At 47.4% G+C, this 15,887-nt stretch overlaps 1 protein-coding gene across 3 annotated transcripts in view; it reads right to left on the minus strand.

Moving 5' to 3' along the window:
- The window catches only part of LOC135090232 (uncharacterized), a 238,062-nt gene that overhangs the window by 210,395 nt on the left and 11,780 nt on the right, over window positions 1-15,887 (minus strand). For all 3 annotated transcript variants that reach the window (XM_063986804.1, XM_063986753.1, XM_063986763.1), the window contains one exon: window positions 14,769-14,826. The gene's annotated coding sequence lies outside the window, so the exon portion shown is untranslated. The remainder of the gene's footprint in view (window positions 1-14,768; window positions 14,827-15,887) is intronic.

A 15,887-nucleotide genomic window follows, 5' to 3' on the forward strand; every position in this document is an offset into this window, starting at 1 on the left:
CTGTTCTTCTGTCTTCTCTTTTATTCGCTTTTTTTTCTTCTCCCCCTTTTTTTCTCTCTCTTCTGTCTTGTTTCTTGTTTGCTTTTCGTTCCTTGTCTACTTAGTTCTTTTCTCGTTTCTTGTCTTCTCTCTCGTTTCTTGTTTTCTCTCTTTGTTTCCCCTGTCATGTTGCTTCTTCACTGCCTTTACCGCGTTTCAACATGTGGAATATAATACGTGGTCTCTCAAGAGGAAGGCTTCAAGGCGCCTCACAATGCAATTTTAGATTTAGTTAGAAACTCTCTTCCGAAAGGATTAGCACCTTCAATGGGTCTTTTTGTTTATAATTTCGTAACTCTTGCCCAGACACTCCTTGCTTAAAAATGAACTAAACACATAAATAAAAGTGGAAACAATATAAACAAAAAAAAAATATTCACAGGCTATATCGAATTATGTACCAGAGTTTTCTACATTCCTCTATGAGTCAGCTATACAGTCACTCCCCCACCTATTTTCACCGCACGATGCTGACCCGTAATACAACACGAAAACACACTCCCGGACCCGACCCGCTCCCAGCAACCACCAGCGTCACGGGTCAATGGTTGGCCAGGAGTCACGGTGCGGTCCCCGGCACGATGGCCCGCGACACACCCGCCCGCTGCATGCATCACTGATAGCTTTCCCATACGACTCTTCAGGGAGACAGCCACGCCAACCTGACCTTCTTAGATTACCACCACTGTCTGCTGCTGTATGGTTCTGTTCATGCCACTACCTCCACGCTAACGCCTTCACATCCACGGCACCACATAGCACATTGGCATGTACTCTTAAGAAAATCAAGACATAAGAAAATAAAGGAAGTTGCAAGAAGCCATTAGGCCTATACGTGGCAGTCCCTGTATGAAATATACCTACCTATTGCCGCCTATCACCCTCATCCAAAAAATTGTCTAATCTTCTTTTAAAGCTCCCTAATGAGTCAGCACTAACAATCTGATTACTGAGTTTATTCCAATCATCTACCACTCTATCTAAGAACCAGTTCCTTTTATTATCTCATCACGACAATCTTTAAAGGCCACAGAGAAGATCAGACGAGTTTTCATGAATGTTTTCCCACTGCGGATGCAAGATACGGGTTTAACTATTACTAGAATCAAGAAAACATCCTCGATAACTGCAGCAACTTCCACTTCAGCCTGTAAAATATGAGGGATGAAAGAATGAAAAGTTTGGGAATGTGGTCCATTAGCACATCCCCTCTATGACGTAAGTACAGGAAGGTAACATGGCTCTCTCTCTCTCTCTCTCTCTCTCTCTCTCTCTCTCTCTCTCTCTCTCTCTCTCTCTCTCTCTCTCTCTCTCTCTCTCCAAAGCGCATGATGGATGGGACGCATCTCCCCTGTTTATGTAGAGCCACGCAGCATGACTTGTCCTTCATATCAGCTCGCCACAACTCTCTCTCTCTCTCTCTCTCTCTCTCTCTCTCTCTCTCTCTCTCTCTCTCTCTCTCTCTCTCTCTCTCTCTCTCTCTCTCTCTTCTCTTCCCCTGAGCTCCCCTCCCTTCACTCCCTCACATAGCAACTCCCTCCGTCAATCACAAACACTCAATCGAATCTTACATTTCTACTCTATGTTGAGTCCTCTCTTCCCCTGAACTCCCCTCCCTTCACTACCACTTCACAGCAACTCCCTCTCTACGTCCATCATCAACACTTATTTCTACTTTTATTTCTACTTACGCATTTAATTCTTTACCACCACCATCACCACCACATCCTGTCACTTCCTCACCTCCCTTCGCCTCTCTACTTCTCCCCCGCGGCTCCCCTCTGCAACACCCCGAAGTAACTTGCATCCTTTCTCCTCGTAGGTTTGAAATTACAACGAAAAAAAAAAAAAAAGTGAAATGACGAACACTTTTTGATGGTAATGTTTCTTTAAGGTTCCAGTGTTTATTTTCAGGTCAGAATGCTTGAAAGAAGGAGGTGGAATGTTATAACGGGACGCTTGCAGTACGTCTAAGCTGTGGGTTTCTGTAAGGGACGTGGGAAGTCAGTAAACGTGCAGCTGAAACACAAAGATTTGAGAGTTGAGGGAGGATTGGAGAAAGGAAGGCCGGCTGGAGTGAGAGAGGAAAAAGGTAATTATTATGAAAATCGTGAGAGAGAGAGAGAGAGAGAGAGAGAGAGAGAGAGAGAGAGAGAGAGAGAGAGAGAGAGAGAGAGAGAGAGAAAGTGGAAGTGAGGGGCGGAGGTGCATTTAGCAAGCCAGCACAGGTCCCACCCCGCCCAGTCCACGCCGCGCCGCCCCTGCTCCCCTGGCCTGTCTTGCCCTCCATCGTGTCTTGTGTGTTCCTCCTTTCCTTCACCATTTCACTTTCCATTCATCCTCACAACTCAGCGTAGCACCTTCTACTCAATTTAAAATATTTCTACTACAAGAACTGCTCCTCTTTCCTCTACTACTACTACTACTGCTACTACTATTACCACTACTATTACTACTACACAGCTACTACTACTTTTACTGTTTTTGCTGCTGGTGTTATTGCTGGTACAACAAAAACAGCAACAACAATAAAAACAACAACTACTACTAGACTACTATTGCTACTATTACTACAACGATAATCACACACACACACACACACACACACACACAGAGAAGCAAGCAGGCAGGCAAGACAAAGGCAAGTTGAGCGCTGCTTCTATAACACAACACTATACTATTTTCGTATCCCGGTAAAGTAAGTCAATAATCGGCACACAGCAGCAGCAGGAGCACCACCACCACCACTGTGTGGTTGTTAGCTAGTTGTGTGAACGAGTGAATGAGCGAGACTTGTGTGAGGCATGAACACGTGTATGAGTGAACGAGCTAGGCTTCAGTCATAAGTGTTAAGTGGAAGTGCGCGGCCTGGCGCCGGGAGATCACCTACCTCCAGCCTTCTGTTCACACCTTCTGTGAATAAACACCTGCACTGTTACCTGCGTTTCCTGTGCCCCTGCTGGTCAAGAGTCGAACATGGCGCAGTGAGAAGGATACGTAACCCTCGCCAGGATAGACTGTCTCTCCCTGGCTGAGCAGAGGGCGGCACTCGCTGCTGTCCTAGACGACGAGTGGACCCGTACACTTCGCTACGGGATAAGCTTACCGAGAGACGCGGAGTTAAGAACCATCCTCGATGCAATGTGTGAGTACCTGCGAAGCCAGCGCAACATCATCATGGATAGAAGAGACTTCTACTCCCGCGTGCAAGAAACGCAAGAAGGTTTTGACGACTTTTTATGTGCTGTTAAGGAAATCGCCAATTTCTGTGACTTTTGCGACCAGTGCATAAACCATCAGCTGCGTGACAGAATTGTCGTTGGGACACGAGACGAAGTGGCTCTGAAACGCATGCTGGAAAACAAGAAACTCACCCTTGAAAACGCCATAGATATTTGCAGAGCATCAGAGAGCGCTAACCAGTGTAGTGCAGTACTAAGGGGCGGCTCTCACTCTTCGAGCCATGGTGTGAACGCTGTCTCGAACTACAGGAAGGGCAGTTTCGGGGGCTCAAGCCCCACGGGCTGTTATCGTTGTGGCAAAGATTGTCGCAGTGACAAAAGGGGATGCCAGGCAATAGATAAAGTGTGTCGTAACTGCGGGAAAAGAGGGCATTTTGCGAGTGTATGTCAGCAGACAGTGAGGAAACGACGAGGAGCTTCGAGGAGTTCCTCAACTGTCTCTCCTCATCGCGGTGCAGGCCCGAGGCGGGGAGCCAGTGCCAGTGTATACCAGCTCTTATCAGGCGTATACACAAAGACGGTGACGGCACGACCTGCGCCCCAGGTGCTCATTACCGCCACACATCCCGCTGGAAGAGACAAGATTACGTGGACTCCTGACTCTGGGGCCGAAACGACCGTTATTGGCCTCGACACGGCAACACTCCTTGGAATCCCGCCCTCCAGCTTGGCGCCCGCTGATGGTGATGGACTTTATGCTGCCGGTAATCACCCCCTCACCTGTGTAGGAACTTTCTCGTCGCACTTGCAACTGGGCGACAGGGAAGCTGAGACTGTTGTGAGCGTGGTGAAGGAGGTGAAGGGGGCGCTGCTTAGCTGGTACGATTCCATCGCTCTCGGAATCCTCCCCGAAGATTTTCCGGCTCAAATCCGACCGCTACGCAGGGAAGAACAGCACACCGGCAACAGCTCCATCAAGTACCCGACCGCCTCGCAGCCACCTCTATCTACGCCCACAGAAGTGATCAGCTGGCCTCATTCCTACGACCCAACGCCACAGCAGCGTGCGGGGCACGCTGCTGCTGTGATCAAGGCCTTTCCCAGCGTCTTCGAAGCAAAGGAAGGTTTACGTGCAATGGCTGGTGGATCCATGGCCATCGAGTTGACAGACGACGCTCGACCCTTCGCCGTAACAGCATCTCGTACAATCCCTTACAATTGGCGTGAAGAAATTAAGAGCCAGTTGGAAGAGCTGCTTAACAAGGGAATCATCGAGAGTGTGGACTACCCTACGGCATGGTGCCACCCCATCGTGCCTGTCCCAAAAAAGACATCTGGTGTAAGGCTGTGTGTTGACCTGACACGACTCAACCGTTACGTGAAGAGGCCCGTGTATCCAGTGCGCTCACCTCATGACGCCATCGCCTCGATCGGGACCGGAGCAGTTTGGTTCACCACTCTTGATGCCAAGATGGGGTATTTTCAAGTCCCCATTAGAGAAGAAGACCAGGATTTAACCTGCTTCATAACACCTTGGGGTCGGTACAAGTTTCGGCGAGCGGTTATGGGTCTCGTCTCGTCTGGAGACGAGTATAACCGTCGAGGAGACCAAGCTCTCGGCGACATACCTAACACCATCAAGATCGTGGACGACATCCTGGCCTATGACTCCACCTACAGTGCGCACTTAGCCCATGTCATTCAGATTGTGCGGCGGTGTGACCAGCACGGCATCACTCTCAACCCACAGAAGTTTACATTCGCGGAAAGAGTGGTAGATTACTGTGGTTACTCTGTTTCTGGACAAGGCTACACGACAGACTCAAAGAAAGTTAAGGCAATCTCTGACTTCCCACGACCACAGCACATCACCGACTTACGATCATTCATGGGTCTTACAAACCAGCTTGGAAGCTTTTCTCCTGCTGTGGCTGCAGCTGCACAACCCCTCAGAGATCTCTTACGCCCGAAGAACAGTTGGTGCTGGTCTCCTAACCATGAAGAGGCGTTTGAGAAGGTGAAACAGTGTCTCGTCAGCCCACCTGTCTTGGCATACTTCGACCCATCATTACCAACGATGCTACAGACTGACGCCTCAAGGATGCACGGATTTGGATTCGTTCTCCTGCAGAAGCACAGTGACCAGTGGAAGATGGTGCAATGCGGGTCAAGATTTGTTACAGACACAGAGAGCCGCTATGCAGTAATAGAGTTGGAAATGGCTGCAATCGTCTGGGCAGTCAGGAAATGTGGCACCTACCTGAAAGGACTCCCTCACTTCGATCTAGTGCTCGACCACCGCCCGCTGATACCTCTCCTCAATAGCAAGTTGTTGGGAGAAATAGAGAACCTGCGGCTGCAGCGCATGAGGGAGAAGCTTGCTCAGTATTCTTTCACAGCAAGCTGGCAAAAGGGATCGACACACTGTGTGCCCGACGCCCTCTCACGTGCTCCAGTACAGGACCCAGTGGAGGAAGAGGATGCTGCTACTTCTGGTGACCTCGACCCTCTCCACTCAGCGGTCATCTCAGCGTTATCTGCCACCAATGAGGACGGCGTCCGCTTAGCACCACTCCAGGATCAGACTGTGGAAATGGTACGTGCCGCAGCAGCAAGAGACGGGGAGTACTGCTTGCTCAAGAACGTCATCATCGAGGGCTTCCCTGATCATTGCCACGACCTCGATCACCGCTTGCGTACGTACTGGCCGGTGCGCAGTCTGCTGGCCGTAGACGACGACCTGGTGGTTTACGGGCCGAGGCTTCTTATTCCTCACAGCCTCCGCCGAGAAACACTAGAGCGACTCCATGACAGTCATCAGGGGATGGAGCGCACCAAGCGACGGGCCCGACAAACGGTGTACTGGCCTGGTATGGACAGAGACGTTGAGAACGTCGTTTCTGGATGCTCACTATGCCGTCCACTCCTACCAAGCCAAGCCAACGAACCTCTCTGGCAGGACACGGACACACCCAGCAGGGTGTTTGAGTCAGTTTCTGCAGACTACTTCCACGCAGCAGGCCGTACATACCTCGTGTATGTAGATCGCTTGTCTGGGTGGCCTCACGTGTCTGCATGCTCACGTCCAGCATCGGCTGATCAGCTCGTTCGTGTCCTTCGGGGTGTGTTCGCCGACACGGGCGTGCCTGTTCTCCTGAGGACTGACGGTGGACCGCAGTTCACTTCTTCATCGGTACGGCGCTTCCTGGCTCGATGGGGGGTGGAGCATCGTGTATCTTCACCTCATTATCCACGCTCCAATGGTCACGCCGAGGCAGCGGTCAAGTCCGTGAAGAAGCTGATCCTCACGACCACACAGCAGGGACACCTGGACGAGGATGCGTTCGCTCGCGGGTTGCTGGAACTGCGCAACACTCCGAGGGCGGAAGGGCGATCACCAGCACAAGTCCTCTTCGGTCATCCTATGAGGTCCTGTGTCCCGGCTCATCATCGCTCATACGCTCAGCAGTGGCAGCGCGCTGCTGATGAGTGCGACGCCAAGGCAGAGCGACTGAGGAAGAAAGCGAAACTTCGCCACGACGCGTCCGCCCGTACTCTTCCTCTCCTGCACCTCGGTGGCCACGTCGACGTTCAAGATCACACGACAGGCCTCTGGGATCGCCTGGGTGTCATCGTGGCTGTTGGGCGAAGGAGAGACTACCTCATCAAGATGGGCAGCGGTCGCGTGATGTGGCGTAATAGAAGACACCTACGCCCACACAGACCTCTTGCTCCCCTTCCTGTCGAGCAGCACACCGCTCATGGCGGTGCAGCGCTTCAGCATCAGGGTCACGAGGAACACCACCATCCCGGCAGCCCGGAGCATCAGGGTAACGGGGTACACCGTGGCCGAGAGCAACCAGAGCGTCGAAGCAGCCGACAGCGTAGGGAGCCGAGACGACTGCAGGTGCGGTGGCACCGTAGCACCTACGATTAGTCGTACGTGTTCATTGTACGCTGTGTTTGTTTTGTGTATATGTACCGTGTTTTCTGTACTTCAATCATTGTAACTTTGTTTCATGTGTTACGGTAGCCATAACAAAGATAAGGAATCTTCCTTATGTCTCGGGGGAGGTGTGTGGTTGTTAGCTAGTTGTGTGAACGAGTGAATGAGCGAGACTTGTGTGAGGCATGAACACGTGTATGAGTGAACGAGCTAGGCTTCAGTCATAAGTGTTAAGTGGAAGTGCGCGGCCTGGCGCCGGGAGATCACCTACCTCCAGCCTTCTGTTCACACCTTCTGTGAACAAACACCTGCACTGTTACCTGCGTTTCCTGTGCCCCTGCTGGTCAAGAGTCGAACAACCACCACCACCACCACCACCAACCCGGCGCCTGGCTGCATCGCGCTGACTGGCTCGCTCACTCACCCCTTCACTCACCCACTCACACCCTCACACTGTCTTGTTTTGTACTCACTTGCACGTTTTTCTCAGCTTTTATTACGTGCATTACTCTCCTTCACCTTAGCACACTTATCTTTTTCCTTTCCTGTTTTCTTTTTTTTTTTTTTTTTTTTTTTTACTACTACTACGCGCCGTTTATGCAATTCATGTCTTTTTCCTCACCTCTCTTCTTTCAGCACCTGTACGTATGATGACGCAATATCCTCTGATTGTCTCCCCTCTCTTCCCATCCTATCGTTTTTCTTTCCTCCCTCCCTCCCTCCCTCCCTCACCCGCTCTCTCTTTCTCTCTGTCCCTCCCTCCTCCGTCCTCTTCTTCTTCTCTTACTACTTCCTTCCCGCGGGCCCTTGCAAGGCTATAACTCCTCAAGGTTACAATTAATCACCGGGAAGGCCTGATTGGCGGCCAACAAGCTCATTAGGGATCTGTTCACTCGATAACACCGCGGCAGTTTGTTTAGGTGGGCCGAAAGAGTTGTTATCTTCATCAGATACTGCGCCCCGTGTCACTGCCTCAACGTAATGGTTTGAGATGAAAGCCTGTGAAGACTCGCAAAGATGCACTTTTTTTTTTTCTTGAGTTTATATATATATAAAAATTGATGTATTTCAGATGAAGGCTTGTGAAAAGGACTAAGATGCATTTTTCTTCTCTCTTCTTGATGGGAAAAGCTGGTTTATTTGAGATGATGGCTTCTGAAAAGGAATTTTAAGATGTATTTTTTTCTTTTCTCGACTTTATAATAAAGGAAGGATGTTTTACTGATATGAAGGAATGTAAATAGAACTTGTAAGATTTTTTTTTTTTGTCGAGTTTATATCAGAAAAGAGCGCTTGATTTGAGACGAAGGCATGAGAAAAGGATTTCCGAGATGCATTTCTTTCTTCTTGAATTCATATAAAAAGTTGTTTTTATTTGAGACGAAGGTACGTAAAAAGGACTTGTAAGATATACATTTTTCTTACCGAGTTTATGAAAAAAAAGAGCTAGTTTATCTTAAAATTGTGTTTCCGTTCCGTATGTCCTTCACGGAAAAGGAAAAAAAGGAAAGGTAAATAAGAAAACGCCACTGTCCTCAAGCACCGCCGCCGGGGCGAGGAACACAGTAATTAGCAGCGACAATGTGCAGCGTTCTTTCTTTCTTCCTTGCCGTCCACGTCGCGCACAATTTGCCTTCAGACAACGCGTCCGCTTATTGACAAAACACCTCAAGGACGAGGAGCATTGCGGGGAGGGCGAGCCGCGGGAGGCAACACCCGCCTTGGGGAGGCCTCGCGGGCACAAGTGAGGAAAGAAGACGAATGAGAGGAGGAGAGAGGAGGAGACTAGAGAGGGACGGGGAGATTGATTAATGAGTGAGTGGACTATGAGGAAGACGATTGAAGCTGGTGGATTTAGAGGCTGGCGGGAAGGTATAATAGTGAAGGACTCACAATCCCTTTCACTCAGTCACTACAGCAATAGCAACCATCCTGGCGCCTACACCACCTGCACGCGTGGGTAAGAAAGGTCCCGCTGCCTGTGCCCTCTCAGACCACAACCTAACCATCGATCCGCCCGTCCTAATTACACCCCGGGAAAGCCATACATTTACTTTAACCCTGCCACGGGGGACGGGAGCCGGACGTCGCGCCTCACGTGGGCTGCAGCCACTGGGGAGGAGCACCGCCTGAGGGACTTAGTGGTACTTCCCTTTAGGTCGGCGACACAGTAAAGACATGAGACGCAGCCCGAGGGAACGTGATTGGTTGTCCTGTGGTGGGTCAGCGCGTTGTTGCTGTAGTTTTTTTTTTTTTTTTTTTTTTTTAGCACGGCAGGACACCCGAGGGATCTGTTATGAAATTATGTATACCACACACACACACAGACACACACACACATTAATGCCTGATGCAGCAGCGCCCGGCCCTCTCGTTCACGGCTCCTTCCGCCCACAACGCTACATTGTGCTGGCATATTATACGACTTTTTTCCCTGCTCGTAACCACTCCTCGCCTTGAGACCCTCCCTGTGTCTGCAGCGGGGAGAAAGGCAGTGAGAAAAGGCGGCGAGAGAGTAGAGACATGGAGGAAGGAGGCTAGGGAGAGAAAAGGAGAAGACAGGAGACAGTTTGTGATGGGAAGAGGAAAGAATAAGAATGGAGAAGGGATGGAAGCTGGAACTTTCACCGGAAGTCACCTCCACACACCCTTGCCGAGTGATGGCGGCTCAGACACACCGTCATGGCCCAGGTAGTTTACAACACCTTCAGACATATCATTCCCAAACTTCCTCCACGGGGAAACAAGTGGCTCAGTGCTTCACGGGGCGAGGCGCGCCGCCACCCCACCACCACCACTGCCCCGGAGCGCACTGCCTCTACGCGTAACTCCATTTAATATTCCACCTGTATGTGTGCTCTGTGTGTGAGAGAGATGAGAGAGAGTAGAGAGAGAGAGAGGAGAGAGAGAGAGAGAGAGAGAGAGAGAGAGAGAGAGAGAGAGAGAGAGAGAGAGAGAGTGGGGGGAAGGCGAGGGAGGAGGGTAAACCAACTTCTCTAATCGGTGTATTATTCTGTATCTCATTGAACTAACTCGTGTATCATTCTCTAAAAAAAAGAGAAAAAGAAAAAAAATATCGAACTGTCATACAAGTAAAATATAAATAAGTAGATAAATAAATAAGGACAGCTGCATAATAAAACACAAAAAATACATTTGTCAAAGGGCAGGCAATGTCAGGAAGCAAGGTAAATGTCCCTTCACCAACTATACCTTGTGTTTACTCTCTGAACATGACTTGACTTTGTCGTGACCTGTCAAAGAGCACGCGCGCCGACACACATAAGCACTCTCATAAGTTTGTAATCATCCACCCACCAAACCGACCCATGCGCAAGCACATACACACACACACACACACACACACACACACACCTACACACTGGCAAATCAATACATTTATTGCATATTCAAATTTTTCCCCTTCGTTGATTTTGACTAAGAGCGGCCGGGCAGCACCACTAGCAACCAACAGCATCAGTAGTAGTAGTAGTAGTAGTAGTAGTAGTAGTAGTAGTAGTAGGAGGAGGGAGGAGGGAGGAGGAGGAGGAGGAGGAGGAGGAGGAGGAGGAGGAGGAGTGTACGTGTAAGTGTTATTGTTGTTTATTGGTGGTGGTATTGGTCGCGTTGGTAGTGCTGGTGTTGATGGTGATGGTTATGATAATGGTATTGATGGTGGTGGTGGTGGTGGTGGTGGTGGTGGAGATAGCGGCCGGACCAGTCTACCTAAGTGGATGTGGCAGTAGTGACAGTAAGAAGGCTCCTCCCAAACCGCCGCCCCAGGGAACCAGAAAACGAGTCCAGTACACAAAGCCCGTGAAGCTACGGTCGTTGGAGCGAAGCAGCCACCGCCAGTGATGTACGTCCTGCCCCCGCGCGCGCACACACACACACACACACACACACACACACACACACACACACACCACACTATTTGCTTATGTCATCTATAAAACGAAATTTGCAGAGTGTGAAGAGTGGAAGAGTATGAGAGAAGTCGAGTAACATTTTGCATTCACCTTCAATATATTAAACGTTTTCCCTCTATCTCCAGGCATCGACCCTACAGTAACTGTTAAACATACAAATCCAGAGAACTGATAGACTTTTGGCAGATCAGAAGACCTACCAGTGACGGGAAAGAGTTTATAAGCAGTAAAACATTATGATTAATGACATTCGGCTGTCCATACGAAGCTTAGAAAAGAAAATAAGAGAAGCTGCAAGAAGCCGTCAGGCCTACACGTGACAATCCCTGCATGGAAACATTTTATTGTCATCCATAAATTTTACTAATTTTCATTTAAAACTCCCAAATGACTCGGCACTAATGACCTAATTACTGACTCAAATCCACTCGTTTTACCACTCTATTTGAGAACCAACTCTTCCTTCCTCGACTTATATCCATGGCCACGAGCATAACTCCTCTTCCACACACCCCGGGGCAGAACACAAGCACCACCCCAGCCATCCCAGCCCGGCAGGTGCGTGAATACCTCGGGGCGGCGGGACAGGACAGGTGTAGGGAACGGAAAGGACAGGTGTGAGAGGAAGGGAAATGTCTACCTGGCGAGGGCCTCAAGGTCAGGGTGTGTGTGTGTGTGTGTGTGTGTGTGTGTGTGTGTGTGTGTGTGTTGTGTGTGTGTGTGTGTGTGTGTGTGTGTGTGTGTGTGTGTGTGTGTGTGTGTGTGTGTGTGTGTGAGAGAGAGAGAGAGAGAGAGAGAGAGAGAGAGAGAGAGAGAGAGAGAGAGAGAGAGAGAGAGAGAGAGAGAGAGAGAGAGGAGAGAGAGAGAGAGAGCGAGAGAGAGAGAGAGAGAGAGAGAGAGAGAGAGAGAGAGAGAGAGAGAGAGAGAATGGAGGGGGGAGGCTCCACATCACGTGATTAAATTTGGAGGCAGGCTGCTCCAGCGTTCGGCACGACCTGCACGAGGAGAGAGGGAGTCGAGGGCCGTCCTGCACAAGGCGTGCAATGCAAGACTGGTCCTATGAAATTGTGCTCAGCGCAGCACTTCCCGCCACATCTCTCCTTGGCCAGGTATGCGAGGACGAACCTGATCACCGCAAACAAACACCATCATCATTTATTTATTTTCAGCTTTTTATTTTTGCTATAAGAACAATCAAGGATAAATATAATAAAACAAAGGACAAACATGATAAAAAGAGAGAAAAACTATATTTCTACACTCCCATGACAAAAAACACCTTGTCATTTGTTACTGACTGCCGCCTCTCTAATGGCTATCCCACTAGTGAAATTCCTTCGCTAAGACTGTGCAAGATGTGTATGCGAATGTGTGGACAGAGAGAGAGAGAGAGAGAGAGAGAGAGAGAGTGAGAGAGAGACGAGAGAGAGAGAGAGAGAGAGAGAGAGAGAAGAAGAGGAGAGAGAGAGAGAGAGAGAGAGAGAGAGAGGAGAGAGAGAGAGAGAGAGAGAGAGAGAGAATTTTCAAGACATACAAATCCTCCTCACTCTTACTCCCTCCACCCCTCCCTGTCAGCTGGTGGAGAGAGGTCACGTGAGCGCCTCCTCATTAAAACAGCGCCAATAAAACGCCTGCCTCCCTCCCTCCCCCTCCCCCTCTCCCCCCCTCCCTCCCTCCCTCCCTCCATTTGAGCGATACCCGAACCAGAGACACTTGAAAATTCACTCCCCATGCTGAAGATTCGTGTCGAGTGAAGAGGAAAATGAATAGATAGATAAATAAATAAATAAAAAGATTAGTGTTTTGAGTTTAATGAGTTTTTTTTTCTTTTTCAAGGTTTGATTTTGTTTGGTTGGTGATGGGAATGCGTAGTTTTATTGATGCGATTTATTTTTGTTTATTTGTTTGTTTATTTATGATTTGTTTAATTTTCAGTTTCATTCTTTCATTATAATTTATTTTTATTTGATTTGATCTTGTTTATTTGCTTTTCAATTTGATTTTTTTCCTTTCTATATTTTATTTATTTATTTATTTATTTATTTGTCAAAGACGTGCAATCTTTCCTACACCTTCGTCTAACAGTTTTTTTTTCTTTTCTTTATATTTATTTATTTATCCACTTTCATTTTTACTTCTATTTTGTTTTACTTTATCATACGAGTATAGTTTATTTATTTTTTGTCAAAAACGTGGTATCTTTCTCAAATCCCCGTGTGACAAGGTAAGGCAAGGTCGACAATCTCTTTCTTAAGTAATGTTCAATTTTTCAAATACTTGACAATCACATCCCTCTGCTGTTTCAGATTAAATAATTAATCGGCTCTATATTTCCGCTTCTCCTTCCTTCCCTTATCCACTGAACTGAATTCTTTCCACTACGCTTGTATATTCTCTAACCTCTTGCCTACATCGACACACAAAAAAAGAACTATGGTGTCTGTTTGCTCTTCTCATGTCGAACGATCAAAGAAAAAATGACAAGGAAAACAGGAAAATATATATATATATATATATATATATATATATATATATATATATATATATATATATATATATATAATATATATATATATATATATATATATATATATATATAAGGCAAGCTCATAATGGCATGATACGTGAAAAGCATCGTTGATACGGTTTTCTGTCTGGCGACTCTTGAGGAAGGCGGTGCAAGAGTGTAGTGTAGGCGAGAGGAACATCTGCAGCTACTACTATTTTATTCTCATGTTCAAGTGCCTTTTTTCATCCTCTCTTCCTTTTCTCTCCTCCTCTTCCTATTTTTTTTTTTCCTCCTGTATATCCCTTCCGCTCCTTTCTAGTTTCTGTATTTTCTTTTTCTTTTCTTTTTTTCCTCTCCTATTCCATTTGCACGTGTCGTTTTTCCTTTCCTTTTCTCTTGATTGCTTCCTTTTTTCATTCAGAACCTGTCTCCGGTAGCCTCTCTCTCTCTCTCTCTCTCTCTCTCTCTCTCTCTCTCTCTCTCTCTCTCTCTCTCTCTCTCTCTCTCTCTCTCCAGCGCCACCCCTGCACAAAGGACATTTACGTGCAGACTAATAAGAGCCACGCACGGAAATAAGATGGAAAGTCATAAGACACGATCAATAATAATAATGGCAATAATAACATATGATACAACCTCTAACTTCATACACGACCTGCCTGGCATACATAGAGTTACGCACCACACCTTTGTTTAGGTACTGGTGTCGTACTGAGCCTTTTTTGTTTTTTCTCTTAATTTTTATCAATATCCAGTATCTCTCCTGTATAAAGCACGCACGCACACGCACACACACACACACACACACACACACACACACACACACACACACACACACACACACACACACAATTTAATTAAAGGAGTTCCTGAAGAGAATGTTGTGTGCTAAATGTAGAGATTAGCTGTGAGGTGGACACTGTTTTTGTTTTTTTTTTGTTTTTTTTTGTTTTCCCCTATAGGAGGTGCCGTTGTAAAGACTGCTGACTTATGAGCAATCCCGAGTCACCTGTAGCATCAAAATGAAGAAGAAGAACAAGAAGAACAAGAAGAAGAAGAGAAAAAAAGAAAAAGAAGGTCTCTGGAGTGGTCAAAAATCCACCACGTGATTGACAAGAGCGTGGATGAAGTACAGAGAGTTACAATACAAGACTAGTACTCACTTGATATAGTAGGGGATGCCCTCTGGGGTGACGCCTCGCTCCCATCCTTTCGGTAGGTCTGTAATAGAAAACGTGGGGTAAGTTTTAGCATATACTTAAACAGGACTAAATAAATTTGCAAATAAACAAATAAATAAATAGATAAATAAAGAGAAATAGATAGATAGATAAAGAGAAAGATAGACAAACAGATGGATATATAAGTAGTGTAGAGATAGCCACAGATAGATACAGACAGAAAGACAGCTTAATAGTAAATAATACAGCAGTGACCCAATAATTACTTACGGGTATTAAAAACTACATATCCTCTTTATTCTAAACGGCATCGAATAAGATTTCATATATAACACGGAGATGACGAGAATTTGCAAGGAAACATTTATATGCTAAGTTTATGTGTGCGTGCGTCCGTGTGTCTGTATGTGTGTGTGCGTTGAGAGAGAGAGAGAGAGAGAGAGAGAGAGAGAGAGAGAGAGAGAGAGAGAGAGAGAGAGAGAGAGAGAGAGAGACATGTATTCCAACACGTTCTTTTCTATCACTTCCCCGTGGATTTGAAGTTTCGAGGACGCAGGAACAGATAACCCACGAGTGTTTGCTGAGAGTTTGGAATCTGTTATTCAAAGCAGCCTTCATCACTGAATGTGTGTCAGAGAGAGAGAGAGAGAGAGAGAGAGAGAGAGAGAGAGAGAGACAGTGTGTGTGTGTGTGTGTGTGTGTGTGTGTGTGTGTGTGTGTGTGTGTGTGTGTGTGTGTGTGTGTGTGTGTGTGTGTGTGTGTGTGTGTGTGTGTGTGTGTGTGTGTGTGTGTGTGTGTGTGTGTGTGTGTGTGTGTGTGTGTGTGTGTGTGTGTGTGTGTGTGTGTGTGTGTGTGTGTACGTAGGTGGGATGGTTACCAAGGTAACGGAAAGACACGATGAGATGGAGAAGGAAGAAGAGGAGGAGGAGGAGGAGGAGGAGGAGGAGGAGGAGGAGGAGGAAACGAGAAGAATACGAAGAAAAGGAAGGAAAAGTGGAGGAAAGTGGGTGAAGGTTGAAGGAAATAAAGGAGGGAGAGAAAGTGGGAGGGTAAGGGAGAAAGAATAGTAGAGAGAGGAGAGGGAAAGGGAGAGGGAAAAGT

Source organism: Scylla paramamosain, chromosome 3, assembly GCF_035594125.1.
Source record: "Scylla paramamosain isolate STU-SP2022 chromosome 3, ASM3559412v1, whole genome shotgun sequence".
NCBI lineage: Eukaryota > Metazoa > Arthropoda > Malacostraca > Decapoda > Portunidae > Scylla > Scylla paramamosain.